This window comes from Stomoxys calcitrans, chromosome 1 (assembly GCF_963082655.1).
Source record: "Stomoxys calcitrans chromosome 1, idStoCalc2.1, whole genome shotgun sequence".
In the NCBI taxonomy this organism is placed as follows: Eukaryota; Metazoa; Arthropoda; class Insecta; order Diptera; family Muscidae; genus Stomoxys; species Stomoxys calcitrans.
In genome coordinates this window covers 263,115,078-263,127,327 of record NC_081552.1, presented here as the reverse complement: position 1 = coordinate 263,127,327, position 12,250 = coordinate 263,115,078, and positions in this window count along the sequence as shown.

The window sequence follows — 12,250 nt, the reverse complement described above, 5'->3', positions numbered from 1 at the left end:
ATGTTGGGAGGCTTAAAATAACCCACTGTTGCAAATTTCAGCGAAATCGGGTAATAAATAAAGCTTTAATGGACTTAAGACCCTTTATCGGGAGATCGGTCTATATGGCAGCTATATCTAAATATAGTCCCATCTGAACCATATTTAGGTCGAATGGCAGGAGGCTAAAAGTAACCCACTGTTTCAGAGAAATCGGTTAAAAAGTAAAGCTTTTATGGCCTTCAGACCCTTTATCGGGAGATCGGTCTATATGGCAGCTATATCTAAATATAGTCTAATCTCAACCATATTTAGGTCGGATGGCAGGAGGCTAAAAGTAACCCACTGTTGCAAATTTCAGAGAAATCGGTTAAAAAGTAAAGTTTTTATGGCCTTCAGACCTTTTATCGGGAGATCGGTCTATATGGCAGCTATATCTAAATATAGTCCGATTTGAACCATATTTACGTCAGATGTTGGGAGGCTTAAAATAACCCACTGTTTTAACCTTCAGCAAAATCGGGTAATAAATAAAGCTTTTATGGCCTTCAGACCCTTTATCGGCAGATTGGTCTATATGGCAGCTATATCTAAATATAGGCGGAGCTAAACCATATTTGGGTGAGGTATTGGTAGGCCTTAAACTACTCACTGTTTAAAATTTTAACGAAATCGGTTGAAAAATAAAGCTTTTATTGGCTTTGGACCCTTAATCGGCAGATCGGTCTATATGGCAGCTATATCTAAATATAATCCGATCTGAACCATATTTGGGTCAGATATCGGGAAGCCTTAAACTACTCACTTTTCCAAATTTCAGCTAAATCGGATAAAAACTAAAGCTTTTATGGCCTTCAGACCCTTTATCAGGAGATCGGTCTATATAGCAGCTATATCCAAATATGGTCCGATTTGGCCAGTTCAAGAACTTAACCAGCGTGCATCAAAAATACGCATCTGTGCCAAATTTCATCTCAATTTTTGAAGGCTGTAGAGTGATTACAACAGACGGACGGACGGGTGGACAGGCACAAGGGCATCGTTAAATCGTCTTGGAATTTTACGACGATCCGAAATCTATATACCTTGTAGGGTCGGAAATGGATATTTCGATGTATTGCAAATGGAATGACTAAATGAATATACCCCCTATCCTACGGTGGTGGGTATAAAAATACTATTGAAAATATTACTATTACTCATATTGTGACAAACCATTGATAAATATCTCAATACCTATCTGATGGCATAGCACCAGAGATAATTCTATAGTCAAACCGAATGTAGTATTAAATGTGTGGCAAACTATTTAATTGTTGTTGTGGCTTAAATGTTTTGGACTGAAACAATTGTTGGATTAACAAAACAAAAAAAAAAAAAACATTCAAAACCGCACCAACGCTCATGAACTTAGAAAAAAATCTCTGAATAATCATGGATTTACGTGAAAATGATTCTAACGCTACCGACAGACATACGCTTCAAAACTCACACAAATCAGAATGTCCGCCTTGCCAAGCACTCAGTTTTGTTTCATTCTATATGGATGTGTAATAAAAGTGTTGACGATGGTGGGAAAAATGCTAAAATGGTGTTCAACCGCCCAACGAGTACACATTGGGTCAGTAGGGGGAGACAAAATATGGAAACGACTAAGACACTCATAGTGGCCATAATGAACAACTCCAATGACCTAGTAGAACCGCCGCCCAAAGTGGTCTGTCTGCCGGCTCACCATTGACGCTCTGTTATTAATGGTCCAAAACCGCAGCTGTTGGTGGTGCGGTGACAGTGCTATAGCAGCAGCTACTGCTGCTGGACGCAGCAACAGTTATAGATGCAGATATTGCCGAAGCACATTTAAAGTTGTATCTGTTTTTAAAAGATTTATACCGCAGACAAGGGGTAGGAAGGGGGGTATGGTGGATTATAGTGGTTGACCGGCGGTAACCTTGTACCTACACACATACCCCATGCAATTACAACAAAATCTCCTGTTAACATTGTTTACACCAGAAAAGTCATTCATGCCGACATTCGCAGTCATTCGTAGGTACTGCCAGCAAATCAGTCATTCACATTCACCCGGTTGTTGTAATTGGGGTTTATGCCATAAAGTTCAGTTTAAATTTAGATTGATTTTCATTGGAACGTGAGTGAGTGAGTGAGTGATTGACTGAGCGAGTGAGTTAGTGAATGCTTGAATGAATGAGAGTGGGTAAACACGGACCACGGTGCGGTGGCGGATATTAATTTTGTGGCTTCTAGGAGGGTAACTAGTTATTGGCATTCTCATTAATTATCCCACCACATTGAGAAGGGAAAAGTACAAAGTAAAGGTGTGTGACACCTTCAAAATATTTGAACGTACTTTCTAAATTTATCAACTAGGATTTATTTGATTAATGTATAGTAAGACTATCTAATCAAATCTTATATATAACAAGTAAAAAGGCCGGGCGGAACTTTGGATACCCACTACCTCGGGTATATGTGTGAAACACCTTTCGTCAAAATCCAGTGAAAAATGCATAATTTATGCCCCATAGCAGCTATATAGACATATCATCCGATTTAGACCAAATGCTTATAAGTACAAGTCATTGTTCAACCGAGAGATCGGTCTCTATGGCAGCTATATCCAAATCTGGACCGATCTGAGCCAAATTGCAAACAAATATCGAAGGGCTCAACACAACTCACTGTCCCAAAGTTCAGCAAAATCGGATAATAAATGTGGCTTTTATGGGCCCAAAACCTTAAATCGAGAGATCGGTCTATATGGCAGCTATATCCAAATCTGAACCGATCAGGGCCAAATAAAAGAAATATGTCGAAGGGCCTAAGGCAACTCACTGTCCCAAATTGCAGCAAAATCGGATAATAAATGTGGCTTTTATGGGCCCATGACCCTAAATCGGAGGATCGGTATATATGGCAGCTATATCCAAATCTGGGCCGATCAGGGCCAAATTGACAAAGGATGTCGGAGGGCCCAACACAACTCACTGTGCCAAATTTCAGCAAAATGGGATAATAAATGTGACTTTTATGGGACCAAGACCCTAAATCGGAGGATCGGTATATATGGCAGCTATATCCAAATCTGAATCGATCTGGACCAAATTGACGAAAGATGTCGAAGGGCTCAACACAACTCGCTGTCCTAAATTTCAGCAAAATCGAAAAATAAATGTGGCTTTTATGGGCCCAAGACCCTAAATCGGAAGATCGGTATACATGGCAGCTATATCCAAATTTGGACCGATCTGGGCCAAATAGAAGAAATATGTCGAAGGGCCTAACACAACTTACTGTCCCAAATTCCAGCAAAATCGAATAATAAATGTGGCTTTTATGGCCCCAAGACCCTAAATCGGAGCATCGGTATATATGGCAGCTATATCCAAATCTGGACCGATCTGGGCCAAATTGACGAAAGATGTCGAAGGGCATAACGCAACTCACTGTCCCAAATTTCATCAAAATCGGATAATAAATGCGTCTTTAATGGGCCCAAGACCCTAAATCGGAGGATCGGTCTATATGGCAGCTATATCCAAATTTGAACCCATCTGGGCCAAATTGACAAAGGATGTCGGAGGGCCCAACGCAACTCACTGTCCTAAATTTCAGCAAAATCGGGTAATAAATGTGGCTTTTATGGGCCCAAGACCCTAAATCGGAGGATCGGTCTAAATGAGGGCTATATCAAGATATAGTCCGATATAGTCCATCTTCGAACTTATCCTGCTTATGGACAAAAAAAAAAGAATCCTTGCAAAATTTCAGCTCAATATCTCTATTTTTAAAGACTGTAGCGTGATTTCAACAGACAGACGGACAGACGGACGGACATGTCTAGATGGTCTTAGGTTTTTACGCTGATCAAGAATATATATACTTTATAGGGTCAGAAATGGATATTTTGATGAAATGACAAAATGAATTTACCCTCATCCTTCGGTGGTGGGTATAAAAATCAATTTGTGTTTGTTTGTAGGTTTGTTTGTATGTTAGTGTGTTCCTTATAGACTCAGAAACGGCTGAATCGATTTTCTTGAAATTTTCACAGATGGTGCATAATGACCCCGTGGTGAAAATAGGGTGCTAAATTTTTTGATATCTGAAGGGTGGGCGGACCCTCCCCCTTACCCTTATTTTCAGAAACGCCAGATCTCGTAGATGGGTGGTGCGATTTAAGCGAAATTTAGTGTGCTCTCATATAGTACCCTAAAAATAAAAATTTGGTATCCAAATTTTGGATGGGGTACCTAGGGGGGCTGCCCCACCCTAAAACCTACCAAACATATATTTAGACCAATCATGACAATATGGGACTCAAATGAAAGGTATTTAGGATAAGAAAATGTATCTGATATCCAATTGCCGGACCAAGTGCTAGGGGGACCACCCCAAGCCCGAAAACACCCCTAAATCGGATATATTTACCGACCATGGCAATATGGGACTCAAATGAAAGGTATTTGCGAGTAGAATACGAATCTGATATCCAAATGTGGGACCATATTTCTGGGGGTCCACCTCTTCCCCAAAATATCCCCCAAACTGGACTTATTTACCGATCATGGCAATATGGGACTCAAATGAAAGGTATTTGCGAGTATAATACGAATTTGATATCCAAATATAGGACTAAGTGTTTGCGGGGCCGCCTCTCACCAAAAACATTCCCTAAGGGGACAAATTAACGACCATAGCAATATGGGGCTTAAATGAAAGGTACTTTGGGAGGAAGCACGAATCTGATATCAATATTCGGGAGAAGTGTCTATGGAGCCCCCACCCCCACAACACCACCCAAATAGGAAGTATTTGCTGACTTTTGCAATATGAGGCTCAAATAACAGGGTTTTTAGAGTAGAACACGAATCCGATATATTTTCAAGGCCAACTCATTGAGTGGCCGCCCATCCCCCAAAACACCCATATGCCATATGCCCTCGACTCAAGTTCTAAATAAACAAAGATTATTGTAACGAATAAATTGATTGTATAATGATTCATGTTCAACCATAAGATGACAAATTATTCTGTTCCTCTGAAATCTATTACAGAAATCTCACCTGCATTGATAAATGACTATTTTTAAGTTTTCACTCTGAACCGTACCTTACAAGGAGGGGCAATCGGCCAATGGACAAATGCATAGACGTGTATAGTTGGACACAAGCAATTATCGTTTATTTCATTATTTTATTTGTTTACTTAGCCGCTTAATCTCCAGCCAGTAAGTTATCCATGCTCAATTCGATATATTCTAATAAAGCTTAAATAAAACTTGCATTCGAGAGAACTAAATAAGCATGCAAATTATAGCATGAGAATGGAGTGTAAATTCGATAGATGAACATGGATGGATGCTTGAGAGTACAGAAGGGGTGGAGATTGCTCGTATTTATATGGGAACACTCTATCGTTAATTATGAATAATCGTATTAATATTAAATAACTAAAAGGTGAATTTCCCACGAAGATCTTGCCTACAGATGACTGCTGTGAAATTATGGGATTTAGTTGCTCATATCAACAATTTATACATAATAGCTGGCAGATAGTTTGCAACTTTTGAAGAAATTTGATTAAAAACAAGTAAAGAGGCGGTAAGTTCGGCCGGGCCGAACTTTGGATACCCACCACCTCGGGTATATATGTTAACCACCTTTCGTAAAAGTCCGGTGCAAAATTCATAACTTATGCCCCAAAGCAGCTATATCGAAATATGTTCCGATTTGGACCAAATACTAATAAGTACAAGTCATTATTCAATTGTGTATAACAAACTATTGGTCTTTTTAGTAGCTATATCTAAAAATGAACCGATCTGAAGCCTAACATAAGTTAATGTGTCAAATTTCAGTTAAATCGGATTATAAATGCGCCTTTTTTAGGGCCAAGACTTTAAATCGAGATATCGGTCTATATGGCAGCTATATCCAAATGTGGACCGACTTGGGCCATAATGCAGAAGTATGTCAAGGGGTTTAACTTAACTCACTGTCCCAAATTTCGGCGACATCGAACAAAAATGCGCCTTTTATGGGCCTAAGGTCCTAAATCAGAGGATCGGTCTATATGGCAGCTATATCCAAATCTAAACCGATCTGAGCCAAATTAATGAAGGATGTCGAAGAGCTCAACACAACTCACTGCCCCAAATTTCAGCCTAATCGGATGATAAATGTGGCTTTTGTGGGCCTAAGACCCTAAATCGGAGGATCGGTCTATATGGCAGCTATATCCAAATCTGGACCGATCTGGGCCAAATTGACGAAGCATGTCGAAGAGCTCAACACAACTCACTGTCCCAAATTTCAGCAAAATCGGATAAAAAATGTGGCTTTTATGGGCATAAGACCCTAAATCGGAGGATCGGTCTATGTAGCAGCTATGTCCAAATCTGAACCGATCGGAGCAAAATTGACGCAGGATGTCGAAGGACCTAACACAACTCACTGACCCGAATTTCACCAATATCTGATGATAAATGTGGCTTTTGTGGGCCTAAGACCCTAATTCGGAGGATCGGTCTATATGGCAGCTATATCCAAATCTGAACCGATCTGAAGGTGAAAGGATGTCGAAGAGCTCAATACAACTCGCTGTCCCAAATTTCAGCAAAATCTGATAATAAATGTGGCTTTTGTGGGCCTAAGACCCTTAATCGGAGGATCGGTCTATATGGCAGCTATATTGAAATCTGAACCGATATGGGCCAAATTGGAGGCCTTCCCTCCCCCTAACCCCAAAAACGCCACCCATATCCGCAATTGGTCCGATGTGCACAATAAGGGTATCAAATGAAAGGTTTTGGAGACCAGAAAACGAATATGGTATTAAAATTTGGGTCCAATTACCCAGCGGGCCCGCCCAACTCCAAAACTCCTCTAAACAGATATATTCGAATTTCATGTCAATATGGGACTCAAATGAAAAGTATTAGGCAGTAGATTACAAATATGGCATAAAACATTTGGTCCAAGTAATGTGAGGTCGCCCACCCTCAAGTACCCCCAAATGGACATATTAGCCGACCATGGCTATTTCGGACTTAAATTAGGGTATTAGGGAGTAGATTATGAATATGACATTAAAATTTGCGTTCAAGTCTAGGTGGTGCTTTTCCTCCTAAAGATACGTCAAATGGTTTATTTGACCCATTGTGACAATATGAGACTCAAATGAAAGGTATTTGAGTGTAGAAAACGAATTTGATATCCAGATTTGAAGCCAAGTGTTTTGGAGTATGCCCTAAAGCACGCCCTAAACTGAACTTCATTTCAGTTGGGAATAAAGAGCGAATTTGATAACTATTGGGTTGCCCCAAAAGTAATTGCGGATTTTTCATATAGTCGGCGTTGACAAATTTTTTTCACAGCTTGTGACTCTGTAATTGCATTCTTTCTTCTGTCAGTTATCATCTGTTACTTTTAGCTTGCTTTAGAAAAAAAGTGTAAAAAAAAGTATATTTGATTAAAGTTCATTCTAAGTTTTATTAAAAATGCATTTACTTTCTTTTAAAAAATCCGCAATTACTTTTTGGGCAACCTATTTCCAGTGGAAAGTGCCGGTGACCGCCTGAGCCTCAAAACATTCTTCAAACGGTTCACATTTACCGGCCATGGCAATATGCTGCTCAAATTGAAGGGATTTGGAAGTGCAGCACGAATTTGATATCCATATTTGAGTCGAAATGTCTGAGGTGCCATGCCTCCTCTAATGAAAACGTTATCCTAAGGAAGAACATTACCATCAGGAACCGAGAAGCGGCAAATTCTCACACATCAATGAGTGCTTTCCGATTCAAGTTTAAACTCAATGATAAGGGACTTTTTATTATAGCCGAACTGAGTATGATATAAATCGGTCCATAACCTGATATAGCTGTCATATAAACTGATCTGGGGTCTTGACTTCTTGAGCCTCTACAGGGAGCAATTCTTATCCGATTCGGCTGAAATTTTGCATGACGTGTTTTTTGTTATGACTTCCAACAACTGTATTATGAATGGTTTAAATCGGTCCATAACCTGATATAGCTGCCATATAAACCGATCTGGGTCTTGACTTCTTGGGTCTCTAGAGGACGCAATTATTATCCGATTTGGCTGAAATTTTGCATGAGGTGTTTTGTTATGACTTTCAACAACTGTGCTAAGAATGGTGAATATCGGTCCATAAACTGATATAGCTGCCATATAAACCGATCTGGGGTCTTGACTTCTGGAGCCTCTACAGGGAGCAATTCTTATCCGATTCGGCTGAAATTTTACATGACATGTTTTGTTATGACTTCCAACAACTGTATTGTGAATGCTTCAAATCGGTCCATAACCTGATATAGCTTCTATATAAACCGATCTGGAGTTTTGACTTCTTGAGCCTCTAGAGGACGCAATTATTATCGGATTTGGCTGAAATTTTGCACGAGGTGTTTTGTTATGACTTTCAACAACTGTGCTAAGAATAGTGCATATCGGACCATAACCTAATATGGCTTCCATATAAACCGATCTGGGGTCTTGACTTCTTGAGCCACTAGGGGGCGCAATTATGTGTACCGATCTCCAGATCAGACTTCTTGAGCCCCTGAAAGCCCCAATTGTTGTCCGATTTGGCTGAAATTTTGAACGAATTGTTTTGTTATGACTTCCAACCAATAACCTGATATAGCTCTCATATAAAACGATCTCCGCATTTGATTTCTTAATCCCTTAGAAGCCGCAATAGTTGTCCGATCGTTCCCAGTTTGCGCCGAATTGGTCTATGACCTGTTATAGGTCGCATACAATAGAAATTTAGTATGTAGAAATTTAAAGCAGAATCCATGGTGGTGGGTTCCCATAATTCGGCTCGGCCGAACATAGCATGTTTTTACTTATTTTTTCTCCATACTTCCTCTTTTCATATATTACCGGGCGGGCACAAAACTAATCTAAAAATAATCGTTTGTAAGATTATGGACCGATTTGGGCCATACTTGGATTGGATGTTTGAGACCATAGTATAACTAATTGTATAAAAATTGTTCCAATAAGGAACTGGGGCAAACTTCTCTCTAATCAATGACTGCTGTTCGATTCAAATTTAAGCTGAATGATAAGGGACCTCCTTTTTTAAGCCGAGTCCGGCGTGCAGCAGAGCGATACCTCTTTGGGGAGAAGATTTTATACGGCAAAGTACCTCACAAATGTCGCCATCATTAGGAGGGGATAACCACCGCAGAAAAATGTTCTGATGTTCATGCCGGGATTTGTACCCAGGCGTTCAGCGTCATAGGCGGACATGCAAACCTCTGCGCTACGGTGGCCTCCGGTTTATATGGCAGCTATATTAAATCATGGACCGATATGTCCCATTTGCAATCCCAACCGACTTACAACAATAGGAAGTATTTGTGCAAAATGTCAAGCGCTTAGTTTTATTCCTTTGAAAGTTAGACAGACGGGCATGGCTAAATCGAGTTAGAATGTCAAGACGGTCAAGCATATACACATACACTTTGTTGGCTCTGAGATCAATATTTCGATATGTTACGAACGATATACCTAGGGTAGAGGGTATGTAAATATGCCAGTTGGCTTAGCGCAACTATGCTAAAGAAAGCCATTGGACAGGAGCGGACCAAAATACCTGCAGATTACATTCGTGCAGCTTGAAACTCGTTTTCTGAACGACTCAGAGCAATAGTCAAGGCTAGAGATGCTCATATTGGTCAAAAGTGAACTGATTTTGAACTTTGGATTACTTCTACACATTACTCCCATTTGAATCAGTAAGAAATATTTTCCCACCAAAAAATTTGGTAGTCACACTTCGTGTCAGCTACCTTGTAGTGTAGCACCTCAATATTTAAAAGCGTTATGTGACAAACGAAATGACGCAATTAATATACCCCCGTCCAATTTTGGTGGCTATACAAACAAATTTAGTTGTATAGATTTGCTATGCGGACAATAGGTCATTGAAAGCACTTGCAACCACTAATTACTTCCCAATTTAAACAACCCTGATCTTAGATCTCTTTCAACGCCAGTTTAGAATCATTTTTGATTAATTTTAATGGCTTCAAATTTCTGGTCTACTTTTCCAATAAAATTATGCAATTTAATGAGTTAATCTTTTGTGGCTGAATTTGGCGATTCTGTAACTCAGTGAAATGAATTGATTTTCAAACCGACACTATGACCATATTGCGCAAGCATAAATTGTGCCAAAAACTGCTTCAACTAATCAAAACATTATAACAAACCTAAGACTTGCGTTTTCTTAGCTGGTCGCTATTATGGTTTCCCTCATTGTGGCTATGGTAGTTCATTTTTAAATCGATGAAGGTGGCGAAGGTGTTGGTGGAGGGTTTGCTGACGGCCATTGAGGCGATGCATTATTATGATTGGTGTCTAGAGTGGGTGTCACCTCAACTGTCAAATTCAGTACTTAACAGCCTTTCCTTCATTTTCCTCCTAACCCAAATAATGGTTTGTTGGCCAGTTGTTTTGTTGCTCAACCAGAGCAAGCAACAGCAAGAATAACAACAGCATTTACATGACAAACAATTAACGGGCGCAGGCGCTGTTGCAAGACAAGTATCAAAATGGCACAGTGGTGATAATAGGGTGCGATGCGAACTCTCACCACATTTCGTGGGGTAGCACCAACACTAAAAAGCGGGGCCAAGCCCTGGCAGAGTTCTTGAATACCAACGACCTAATAACTCTTAATAGTGGTAACACCGCTGCCTTTGTTAATAGGATTAGGGAGGAGGTATTAGATGTGACGATATGTTCCGAAAATCATGGAACACTCTTTCTCTGACCATCGCTACATTAGGTTTAGAATAGCACGGCCAGCGCCGAATCCGATAAGTTTCCGGAATAAGTTGAAACCCAACTGGACAAAATTCGGAAGGCTACTCAGAAGAAGACTTGGGCAAGATAATTTAGATTGTCCAAGCAAAGAAGAGATTGACGAAAATGTCAACACGATTACGACTGCACTGGTGGCATTCTTCGAAGATAGTTGTCCTCTTCGGGAAAGGAAATCAGGCCAAGAAAAACCCTGGATGACCGGCGAGATTCGCGATGTACTTTTTAACAGAGCACGTCGTAAAAAAGCGGAAGTTTATTGGGATGTGTATTACGCATGGCTCAAGGAATAAGATTACCAGAGTGGCAAAACGTGCCTCCTGGAAGCTTTTCTGCAAAAAGATCTATTGCCGTAATGACGCCGCCAAGATAAAAAAGTTTCTCTTAAAAACCCCTGTCCAAACTGAAACTTTAGTAGACGATGTGGGAGTGAGAGCTGAGACAAGAGAGGACATGTAGAGGCTTTTGATGAAAGCCCATTTTCCACAGGATACGACGGGACTCACGGGGACACCGGAATCTTGGAATAATGACATTGATCGAAGGTTTGTAATAACGGAATTTATGGTGAAGGTACCCTTGAGGAGCTTCAAACCATTTAAGTCACTCGGACCTGATGGAATATTTCCGGTGTTACTACAAAAAGAGGCAGACTATCTGGCGCCTCGTCTGGCCAAAAATTTTCACAGCGTGCCTAGGACTTTCATATACTTCGAAAGCCTGGCAGGAGGTAAGGGTGGTGTTTATTCTCAAGCCCGACAAGGCAAGTTATGCGACATCAAAGGCCTACAGGCCTATGCCTTACACCACCTTTCTACTCAAAACCATGGAACGTATTGTGGACACCATGATAAAGAGTATGACATCCAGCGAACTGCTCAAATACACACAGCATGCCTATGTCAAGGGAAGCTCGGTGGAGACTGCCCTGCACGAGGTTGTGCATAAAATAGAATAATTCTTCGATGCCCAAACGTACACCCTGGCGGTATGCATTGACATCGAGGGGGCTTTTAACAATGTGCGGACCGCCACACTGATCCAATTCTTAGACCAGTAGCGGGTGGACCCGGTCCTTAGAGACTGGATAAATCATATTCTAAGGAACAGGTGGATAAATTGTGTGTTCAATGGCATAAATATAAGGGAGAAAATGGCACAGGGCATGCCACAGGGGGGGCATTTTATCGCCACTCCTATGGGTGACCACCATAAATGACCAATTACGGATGCTGACTGAGGAGGGATTTGAACCCGTATGCTACGCAAACAATGTTATAAAACTTCTAAGAGGTAAGGATCCGAACGAGCTATGAAGAAGGGCCGAAAGGGTCTTGCTAATGGCATATGACTGGGCTAGACCCAAAGGTCTCAATGTTAACCCA